The sequence below is a fragment of the Protobothrops mucrosquamatus genome, unplaced genomic scaffold (genome assembly GCF_001527695.2).
Source record: "Protobothrops mucrosquamatus isolate PMUCROS unplaced genomic scaffold, P.Mucros_1.0 scaffold5365, whole genome shotgun sequence".
NCBI lineage: Eukaryota > Metazoa > Chordata > Lepidosauria > Squamata > Viperidae > Protobothrops > Protobothrops mucrosquamatus.
The window spans coordinates 4,949-16,788 of record NW_015391227.1 but is presented as its reverse complement, the minus strand read 5'-3'; the positions used below and the strand labels follow the sequence as shown (position 1 = coordinate 16,788).

Below are 11,840 nucleotides of genomic sequence, written 5' to 3'. Positions count from 1 at the left end.
GGGGGGGGGGGGGGGGGGGGGAACATGATAGTAGTATTCCAGTATTTGAGGGTCTGACACAAAGAGGAGGGGATCAGTTTATTTTCTAAAGTACCAGAAAGCAAGACAAGAAACAATGGGTGGAAAGGAATCAAGGAGAGAAGCAACCTGGAATTAAGGAGAAATTTCCTAACAGTGAGAACAAGTAGTGGAACAGCTTGCCTTCAGAAGTTGTGGATGCTTGGACATGTGATAAAGTAAAGAAATATTTTGAGTAGGATTCATCTTTTAATGCAGAAAATTCTAAAATATAAATATTAAACCAGAATCCTTCCTTCTGGGCCTAATGTAAAAAGACTTGGAAAGAAAATTCGAAACTCTGATTTTATATATGGTGACGGCAGCAAGACTGAAATATGCACAGAAATGGAAGGGTGTTCGAATCCTACCATGGACAAATGGCTGCAAAACTGATGGAATTAGCAGAGGCTGTTATGTGCTCCTGGCTACTTTCCTTCGTGACCAGAGGCAAGCTCGCCTGACCAATAACCAGCCAAGACACAGTGAAGGCCTTTTGTTTCGTTTATTGCAATAAGCGGAAGAGAAGCTATCAAAGCTTGGTTCTCTCCAAAGTTTTAACCCAAAATATCTCCTTTTATTCATCCCTATCAGCGGCCGCTACATCCCTCCTCTTTCCCCATTGGCTGAGGTAGTATGAGGTTACACTCTTTCCGACCGCCTATACACATTTCCTGATGACATATTAAATCATATTCACATATACAACAAGAATAAGAAAAATTAAGACATTTAAATTATTTTAAACTCAGTAGATATTTATGTCCCCATTTTAAACAATAAGTTCTTTTCCTGCTTTTCAATTCAGTGTGCCTTTTATCTTATTCAGCTTATTTTCCTATTCTCCATCCTGTCTTTTCCTGGCTAGCCATTTCCTATATATTTTATGGCTTCTCTTCCTTTCTCAGACCCAGCTATTTTTGTCTACATATTTCCTTTACATCCTTTCTCTATGTTATCTCTTCCTGACTCTCACCAATTGTAGGTTTAACTGACTCTGAAGATTTATCATATTGATGCCTATTTATCAAGATGAATCAGTTTACTCTTTTGATAAAAGAAAAGAATATAAGTACTTTTGTTTCTACTTGGAAACCGCTTCTGGACTTTGTCTTTGAGGTGGAAGAAAATGATATCATGATTTTGGGTTTTACTGATGATTGTTTTGTTGATACAGAAACGGCTAGTTATACTACTAGAGGAATGTAAAAAATTGGGATTTGATGTTCATGCCTTATTTTACTGCAGCAGAGGGAGTTAGAAGTCAATGCCTTTTTTTTCTTTCTCCCCTTTTTTCCACACTTCTTTTTTTCCCCTTCACCCGCCGTTGTTCCTTCCTATTCGCTTTTGCATTTTCATATGTTATAAGTGAATAACATTATTTAACCAAGAAAAAAAAAGTTATGAGTGCTTCATCATGGAGGTTTTAAAGAAAAGATTGGACAGCCAGTTGTCTGAAATGGTACAGGGTCTCCAGCTTGAGCAGGGGTTGGCCTGGGAGACCTACAAGGTCCTTTCCAGCTCTATTCTGATTGATATACGGACGCATATGCACACCGAAATACATAAATTGATAGGTGTCTATTTCTGTGAGAATATGTGTACGTATATCTATCCAAGCCAAAAAGAGAATTTTATAATTGAATCAATATTTGAACTTGAATTTTCCTAGTCTTCTGTGTGCCAAATATATCATAAAAAATGTTAGAGGTTAAACTAGAATTTTGATGTTTTCATGGTAATATATGGGTTTGTTGGAGTTTTTTTTTTTTTTTGCTGCTTTTACATGTCCTAGGGCCATTTGTTCAACAATAATGAAACTAATGCATTAATGTGAATCTTACAGACAAAGAGGATGCCAAGAAGAGCACACTGGACAACAGAGAATGAGAAGCTTGACTCAAAGAACCTCCAAGTAAGAGCTTAGAAACATTTTTGGCCTCCTCAAGAATCCAAGAATTGGAAAAAAAAAACCCCACAGACTGCCTAAAGTGCGAAAATAGAGGTTGCAGATCACAGCTAATTATGCACAAGACAATCCACCCACTGAAATGTGATACAGATATTGGGAGAGTGGCCAAAATCTTACTCAGAATCGCTTCCTCATGATTCATGAAAGGACCCATACTGGAGAGAAGCTCTACCAGTACTCCGAATGTGATAAAAGATTTAGCATTCACCACTAATATGGTGAGACGTAAGAGGACTCACACAGGAAAGAAACCACGTGAGTGTCCAGATTGTGGGAAAAGTTTCAGTTGGAATTCCCGTCTTGTGGAACACCAGAGGACTCACACAGGAGAGAAACCGTATGTGTGCCCTGATTGTGGGAAAGATTTCTCTCAGAAATCTGACCTGCTTAATCATCAAAGGACTCACACAGAAGAGAAACCGTATGAGTGCCCAGAGTGTGGGAAATGTTTCTCTTCAAAATCTTACCTGGTTGATCATCAAAGGACTCACACAGGAGAAAAACCGTATGAGTGCTCACAGTGTGGGAAAGCTTTCAGTACAAGTTCCAACCTGATGATGCACCAGAGGATTCACACAGGAGAGAAACCGTATGAGTGCCCAGAGTGTGGGAAAGGTTTCTCTCGGAAATCTCACCTGGTTAATCATCAAAGGACTCACACAGGAGAGAAACCATATCAGTGCCCAGAGTGTGGGAATAGATTCAATTCGAATTTCATGTTGGTGAGACACCAGAGAACTCACACAGGAGAGAAACCATATGAGTGTCTGTATTGTGGGAAAAGTTTCAGTCAGAATTCCCACCTGGTAAGGCACAAGAGAACTCATACAGGAGAGAAACCATATGAGTGCCCTGATTGTGAGAAAGATTTCTCTCAGAAATATGATCTGGTTAATCATCAAAGGACTCACACAGGAGAGAAACCGTATGAATGCCCAGAGTGTGGGAAATGTTTCAGAGAGAGTTCCTACATGATGATACACCAGAGGACACATACACGAGAGAAACCGTATGAATGCCCAGAGTGTGGGAAAGATTTCTCTCGGAAATCTGACCTGCTTAAACACCAGAGGACTCACACAGGAGAGAAACCGTATGAGTGCCCACAGTGTGGGAAAGGTTTCAGTCAGAGTTCCAACATGGTGAAACATCAAAGGACTCACACAGGAGAGAAACTGTATGAGTGCCCAGAGTGTGGGAAGGGTTTCTCTCGGAAATCTGACCTGGTTAATCATCAAAGGATTCACACAGGAAAGAAACCGTATCAGTGCCCAGAGTGTGGGAATAGATTCAATTCGAATTTCATGCTGGTGAGACACCAGAGAACTCACACAGGAGAGAAACCATATGAGTGTCTGTATTGTGGGAAAAGTTTCAGTCAGAATTCCCACCTGGTAAGCCATAAGAGAACTCACACAGGAGAGAAACCATATGAGTGTATTGGGGGAAAGGTTTTAGTCAGAATTCCCACCTGTTGAGCCACCAGAGAACTCACACAGGAGAGAAACCATATCGGTGCCGAAATTGTGGGGAACGTTTCAATTGGAATTCCTATCTGGTGAAACATCAGAGAACTCACACAGGAGAGAAACTATATAAGTGTCGTGGGTCAGATGAGGTGTTCGGGGGGGGGTTCTGCCAGCATCATATGGAGCTGGCTGGGGAAATGGGCTGGGTGGGGGGAGCTGCCAATGCCACTGCCATGATCCCCCCTCCCCAGCCACCATGCCACCATCGCCGATATTCTCCCCTGGCCTCACGCTCTTCTCGTCTTCCGCATTCCCTCACGTAGAGTTGGATGAGGCTTCTCAAAGAGGAGGGGGCTACCACGCCCGAGTAACTGAAGGAGCAGTCCGGGTAGAAGGGGGGGTAGCTGGAATTGAGCCCACAGCGCCTTTACCTTGCATCAGCCTTATCAAGTGGGAAGGCGCTGCCGCCGCTGCTTCTAGCCACCTTTCTCGCGCTCCAGGGCGTGAATGAGGTGGGCGCCTCGTGCTGTCACTATGGTTCTCACCAGCTGTGGGGAGAGTAGCTGGCCTCAGACGTTCCACAGCCTGGCTCCCAGCCTTGCTTTATGTCCAATACATTCCGTGTTGGGCTCTTGCTGCTGCCCTCCAGCCCTCCTTCCCTCAGCTCCTTTCCCTACCTACCTGCTGTTTCTGAGGGGCTGTGAAAACTGCTACCTGCTTCGGTCTCTGCCCCGGGGCGGTCCCCTCCCTGTCGCGGAAGATTCCTGCCTGGGGCAGGCAGCATCTGGGGACCTGGACAGAAACCACCCGCTTCATGATGCCTTCTCCGCTAGTCCGCGGCCAAAGCCCAGTCCGGCGGCCGAAAGGAAGCAGCATCTCTGGGCAAAGAACTGGGGCTCCGGCTCTCTCTCCTCTCCCTCCCCCCACTGCCCGCCAGCACCACTTGCCCTGAGCCTGGCTGCACCTCCGGGTGGCCGCTGCCCTGGCCAACTCCCACTGACCTGGCGCGCCCTTCTTGACCGGCGGGCCTCATCCAACTTTATATGGGGGATTCTGGTGAAAGGGGTGCAATGAGCGCGAGGGAGAAGCGAACGGGCTACGGCAGGAGTGGCGGGGGCTAGTCATTTGGCAGTGTCATTTGGCAGAAAGAGAGCATGTGAACTGCAGCAGAGGCTGGTGGGAGGGGAGGGAGAGGGAGGGGAAGGGAGAGAGCAGTCTATTGATTTCATAAATGCGACACTATTGTTTTTTTATACATAGCATAAAGGTATATGCAGTGTTATCTTCATTTTAGATGTCAAAAGGGTTTTGTGGCTCCCAGTGTTTTCTGTGGGAAACGGGTCCAAGTGAATCAGAGTGTTTAAGGTTGCCGACCCCTGGTATAGGTGGTAGCTTGCTCAATATTAGTAACTGTGAGAGGGATTAGTAACTCAAGTGGACAATCACATAATTATGAGTCAGCAGTGTGCTGCAGCTGCCACAAAAGCCAACACAGTGCTAGGCTGCATTAACAGAGGGATAGAATCAAGATCACGTGAAGTGTTAATACCGCTTTACAATGCCTTGGTAAGGCCATATTTGGAATACTGCATCCAGTTTTGGTCACCACAATGTAAAAAAGATATTGAGACTCTAGAAAGAGTACAGAGAAGAGCAACAAGTATAATTAAGGCAGGGGTCTCTAATCCCCAGTCCGTGGACCGGCACCAGGCCACGGCATGCCTGACACCAGGCCGTGCAAACAAGCAAAGCCCCATGCACAGGATGCAGGCAGGACATGAAACCACGCCCCCTCCGATCCATGGAAAAACCTCTCTCCACAGACAACAATCCCGAGGTTGGGGACCTCTGGATTAGGGGACTGGAGGCTAAAATATATAAAGAACAGTTGCTGGAATTGGGTATGTCCTAACTTAATGAAGAGAAGGATGAGGGGGGACACGATAGCAGTGTTCCTATATCTCAGTGGCTGCCACAAAGAAGAGGGAGTCAAGCTAATCTCCAAAGCACCTGAAGGCAAGACAAGAAGCAGTGGATGGAAACTAATCAAAGAGAGAAGCAATGTAAAACTAAGAAGAAATTTCCTGTCAGAACAATTAAACAGTGGAACAATGTGCCTTCACAAGTTGTGAATGCTCCAATACTGGAGGTTTTTAAGAAGAGACGGGACAACCATTTGTCTAATAAGGTATAGGGTTTCCTGCATGAGCAGGGGGTTGGACAAACCTCCAAGGTCTCTTCCAACATTATTATTATTATTATTATTATTATTAATTATTATTATTATTATTATTATTATTATCCATAGTAGGGTGTCAAATGTGGGGAAAGTTTCAGTCGGAATTCCAGTTTGGTGATTCAGTGGAGGACTCACACAGGAGTGAAACTGTATGAATGTCCGGTTTGTGGGAAAGATTTCAGTACTAGTTCTAGTCTTTTAAATCATGTAAGGTTACACATAGAGGAGTAGCCATTCAAACACCTAGATTGCAGATACAAGGCAAAATTTGATATGTGTATAGCAGTGGTTCTCAACCTTTTTAATGCCGTGACCCCAACCGGTCGTAAGTCGAGGACTAAACCGGTCGTAAGTCGAGGACTAAACAAGTCGTAAGTTGAGGACTACTCAACCGGTCGTAGGTCGAGGACTTTCCCTGCCCGGGAGCGCTGCGCATGCGTGGTTCCGCCCCCTGCGCCGGCCGAGGCGTAGCTGGCAAGCGGCAGAGACGGAGCAGGCCGACCACCAGCTGGCCCAGCCCAAGGGAGGTAAGGCACCCGCCAGAAAAGGGGAAAAAAAATGGCGGACAGCCTTGCTTGGCGACCCCCATGAAATGGTCATTCGACCCCAAATGGGGTCCGGACCCACAGGTTGAGAACCACTGGTGTAGAGGAATCTAGTATTTTGTTTCTTTTCTCTGGAAGCCCAGCTGACCAATTAACCATTTACTTTCTTCCATGATTCTTTTTAGTGACATATGTCTTAGTATCAAAAATGAGGGAGAAAAAGAATAGAATGGAATTAAATTACAGAGTTGAAAGGCACCTTGTGTGTCATCTACTCCCACCCACTGCTCAAGCAGGAGACCCTGTACCATTTCTGACAAGGGGCTGTCCAGTCTCTTCTTAAAAACCTCCAGTGATGAAGCACCCACAACTTCTGAAGGCAAGCTATTTCCGTCCATTGTTCCTTGTCTTCGGGTGCTTTGGAAAATAGGTTGTCCCGCTCCTCTCTGTGACAGTCCCTCAAATACTGGGAGATTCCTGGTCCTCTTCTTCACTAGACTAGTGATGCCCATTTCTCCACATGTTTTAGCCTGCAGGCCTCTGATCTGAGCTTCCTTTCGCTTCCTTTGTTCTTTCTCTTTCCTTTCTCTGATCTGAGCTTCCTGTCTCTGGCCCAGTGCAGTCCTTCCCTTTCACGGAATTGAGGGCAATTGGGCTGCAGGGCCACAAGAAAGGAGTTTGAGTCTATATTAGCTATGTTTGTCGCCTTCAGTTATTTTTACGTATAATAAAGAGGGATTATAAAATACGTTTGTATGCATTTTTATTTATTAAGAAAATGTATACGGCAGCCCAACTCGTGGTGACTCCACTCGGTTTTCAGCAATTAAACCTTAATAGAAACCAATAAGCCCCATACAACGCAAAGGGTAAAATTCAAAGCCTCCACATTTAACATATACCTGCCCTCAAATACAGGGCCCTTCTAGCAAGGCTGATGGCATTTGGATGGTTTGGGAGTCTCAAAAAGGAGATTCCTGCTTTTTTTCAAATTAGAAGTTAACCAACCCTCCTGGCCTTACTAAGTGCGTTTACGCTTGCCGCCATTCTTGCTCAAAACTGGTAATCTTTCTCCTTGCAAGGAGCTAAATTGGAGAAGTGACCTCAGGATTAGCAGCATTCAAATTTGATAATTAAAGAAATGCAAAGAACTTCGGTGCCACAAGCAACTTGCAGATGGGCAGCAACGTATGGACTTTTGGAGGGCTTGGGATGGGGTACAACCATTCTGTCCCTCCTAGACCTCTCATCAGGTTTCAGTACCATCGACCATGATATCCTTCTGGACGGTCTTTGGGGACTGGAAACGGGAGGCACTTTATGAGGGTGCTTCTGCTACTATCTCCATGGCCAGTTCCAGTCAATGTGGGTAGGAGGGCCCGAGTCCTAGGCCCCTGCAGTTTGCGGTTCCTCGGGGCGCAAGACTTTTGCTGCTCCTTTTTAATATCTACATGAAGCCGCTAGGGGAGGCCACCCATCCTATGACACCCAACTATGTACAGATAGTCCTGGACTTGTAACATTTCACTTAGCGACCATTTGAAGCTACTACAGCACCGAAGAAAAGTGACCATTTTTCGCACTTGCAAGCCATTGCAGCAACCCCCTTGTCACATGATCAAAATTGAGAGGCTTGGTAATTGGCTCATATTTGAGGCAGTTTCAGTATCCTGGGGTCGTGTGATCTTTGTCAACTGAGCTCGTGCACAACCTGGGGGTCCTCCTGGACTCCCGGTTCCTGCTTGAGGAGATCATAGGTGGAGGAAGCACTTTGCACAGATTCATCCGGTGCACCAATTGTGCCCTTTCCTGGACCAGGGAGGCCTTACAACACGGGTCACTCATGTCTCGGTCACCACCTCCTGTTTGGATCAGTGCCCTGGATCACCTAGAACAGGCATGTCAAACTTCCGGTCCATGGGCCGGATGCGTCACGCCGAAACCACGCCCACCCAATTGCAAGCATTGGGGGGAAAAGTCACAATATGTCGTGCGATGTCACGTCACGTTGCGAGTTTGACATGCCTGACCTAGAAACTTCAGCTGGTCCAGAACGCAGCAGCGGAAAGAACAATGGGAGCCCCTAAGAGTTGTCTATGAAACATCTTTGTGATGCAAGCTGCTGCGTATCTGTTCCTTTACAGGTGCAATTCAAGGTCATCACCTTTAAAGCCATTTCTTTCTTATAGCAATAGCACTGAGAATTTATATATAGCACCCCACAGTGCTTTATAGCACTCTCAGTTTACAGAGACACAATATTCCCCCAATAATCTGGGTCCTCATTTTACCGAAGTCAGAAGGATGGAAGGCTGAGTCAACCTCCAGCCCCGTCAGGATCAAATTCCAGCTTGTGGGCAGAGTCAGCTGGCCATACTGCCTTCTAACCATGGAGCCAACAGGGTATCTGTCATCTGTCATGTGTCTGATTAACGAAACACTTAAAAGGACTTTCAGGCATATTTTTCCTAAAAGCATTTATTAAGGTTACAGAGACGTCAGTACAGCATGGTGGAAATGCTTAGGTCTGGCTTCTCTTCCATTACGCATATAATCCTAAGCATTTCCCACTCCCTTATTTTGGGGTCATGGTTCACATCTTCCAATCAACTTGGAAGATATGATTTACTTCCCGTTTCTTTCTCCCGGGCTATCCTTATGCTCCTCCCTCTTTCCCAGTTGCTGGTTTAACTATATAAATACCAGACAGTTCTGCATATTGTCAAAGCAAGAATATACAGTATTTGCAGCGTTGACATCATCAGTGTTCCACTTTTATTATTTCTGCATCCATCTGTTCTACCAGGTCAGATAGGGTGGAAACGCTCCTATCCTTTCCCTTAAATATTGCCGTCTGATAGCTAGGAAGTGAGCCTTTTCCGTTGCAGACCCTGCCCTGTGAGACACTCTTCCCCCTGAAGTGTCACAGGCCTTTATCCTCCTAGTCTTCCGTAAAGCAAGGAAGATCTAGCTTTCCCCCTTTAATTCATTCCAGCTCAGCCTCTCTCCCTCCCATACCATATTAGCACTTGCGGTGCCACTGCTATATTCTATTCTCTGCTTTTTAGGCATGCGTGTTCCCCATTTGTAGAGCGTCATCTAGCGACATAAGGCTGAAAATCACGCTCGTCCTATCTCTATCCCCAGGCGTTTGCAAGATGTTTTCATTGATTCCGGGCTTATCTACCATCAAGTCGTATTTCTCTGCCACCGAACGCATCGATAGGTTTTCTCCCTGAGGATCTATCACAAACCTTTTCTTTCAGGTCTCCCAAGAGTGCAGTCATTGTCCCTTTCCTTCAACGAAAGCAAAGGAAAGTATAAATCATGTAAGGGGAAACGATGTAGAAGAACCAAGGAGAAATTACATCTTCCTTTGGGGCTGGTGAAGATGGTTCCAGCCAGTTTTTCATTTTCTTGGGGGGGTGCAAGATAACTCCTCGAAACCTGCCTCGGCAAATGATTGAAGGTGTAAGAGTGAAGCTTCACCCTACTTAGCTTCATAAGATTAGCAGGTGCTGCACCCTAAAACTTCCTCTCCGCTTCCTCTCCTCCACATCCTCTCTAGTAATACAATACTCTATCGTCCATATATATAGTTGTCAGTTTCATCCTATTCAGGGGTCTTCAAACTTGGCCCTTTTATGACTTGTGGACTTCAACTCCCAGAATTGCTCAACCAGGCGTGCTGGGAGTTGAAGTCCTCAAGTCATAAAAGGGCCAAATTTGAAGGCCCCTGATCCTATTAATAGAAGAATGAAACACGGGAGCCACCGGGAAGCACCCACTGGCATTGCCTCTGAACCCCATCTAGATAGGAGGTAGATATGATCTTCCTGTCTGTATTATTGGGGAGTTTAAATCTTGCTAAGCGGCGGAATTGCTCAGAGCAGCCCTCCCAATTCCCAGCCTTCCCACCTTTCAGCCTTATTATTCCCAAGCAGCTCGAGCAAAAACACTTGGAGGAAACCAGTTTGCAGAAAGCTGGTCCAGAGATTTCTGCCTTTTTTTGCAGGAGTGGTTTTAGGGGAGATCGAAAGCTCTCTAAATCCTACAATTTTATGAATCTCCTTGTGGCTCTAGTGAAGGATGGTGGAGGCGGCCTTATGCTTTGAGGCTGCTTTTCTTCACCTGGAACTGGAGCTTTAGTCAAGGTGGAGGAAATTATGAACTGTTTCTAAATATCAGTCAATTTTGGCACAAAATCTTCAAGCTGTCATGGTTCCGACTAATGAAACACTTCAAAGAACTTCCCGGCATTATTTATCCTAAACAGTCTTTTTGTTTATGTGACAAAATGTCGGCATGGCATGCAGAGGGTATGCTAAGATCTGAAATCTCCACCCCACCCCCCAGCAGTTATTTTTGCTAGCATTTTCCCTCCCTTATTTTGCTGTCATGATTCATGTTCTCCAATTAGTTTGAAGGGCAAAGGTTCTCCATACATTCTTCCTCCTTCCCCCCCCCAGCGTCTTCTGAGTTAACTCTAAAAATACCACACAGCTCTGCATATTTTTTCAGAGCAAGAACATCCAATGTTAGTAGCTTTGACACAAGCCTGTCAGAATCCTGAAGATGAAGAATAATATTGCCTTTCAATGACCCAGAGCACACTCCCCAATCAATAAAACAACGGCCTCGCCAGAGGAAGATCAAACGTTATGGAATGGCCCAGCTAGATCCCGGACCTGAATCCAAATGAAAATCTGTGGGGTGACCCTCCCAACCTGACAGATTTGGAGCGATTTGCAAAGATTCCCAAGGCAAGAATGTGCCAGTCTCCTATCTCAAAAGCCTGCATGCTGTGATAAAATCAAAAAGAGCTTCAGGAAAGAATTAGTTTAAGGGTGCGCATCTTTATGAAACCACGTTATTGTAGGTTTCTTATTATTTTTCCTCAAAAAAATATTTGTTTTTCAATTGAATTGTACAGTTTATACATTATATGAAAGGTGGGGGGGAAATCCTAGTTGATTTATCTTGGTCTTTTTTTGAGGGATTACATCTCAAAAACCTAGCATGGTACAAGAGTGTGTAGACTTTTTATATCCACCGTATAGTTGGAGGTTTTAGGGATAAGATTATATAGATCAGTGGTTCTCAACCTTCCTAATGCCGCAACCCTTTAATACAGTTCCTCATGTTGTGGTGACCCCCAACCATAAAATTATTTTCGTTGCTACTTCATAACTGTAATTTTGCAACTCTTATGAATCGTAATGTAAATATCTGATATGCAGGATATATTTTCATTGTTACAAATTGAACATAATTAAATTCTATTCTATTCTACTCTACTCTCTTCCATATTGTCTATTCTATTCTCTCTTCCATATTGTCTATTCTATTCTATTCTATTCTATTCTATTCTATTCTATTCTATTCTATTCTACTCTACTCTACTCTATTCCATATTGTCTATTCTATTCTCTCTTCCATATTGTCTATTCCAGTAGTGGCGAACCTATGGCACGGGTGCCAGAGGCGGCACTCAGAGTCCTCTCTGTGGGCACACGCACCGTCTCCCCAGTCCTAGGCCTTCAACTGGGTTTTATAAA

The 11,840-nt window shown here is 44.8% G+C and overlaps 1 pseudogene; it reads left to right on the top strand.

Moving 5' to 3' along the window:
* Positions 1-5,968, top strand: part of LOC107299725 — a 16,671-nt pseudogene extending 10,703 nt beyond the window's left edge.
* Positions 5,969-11,840: the final 5,872 nt, after the last annotated feature.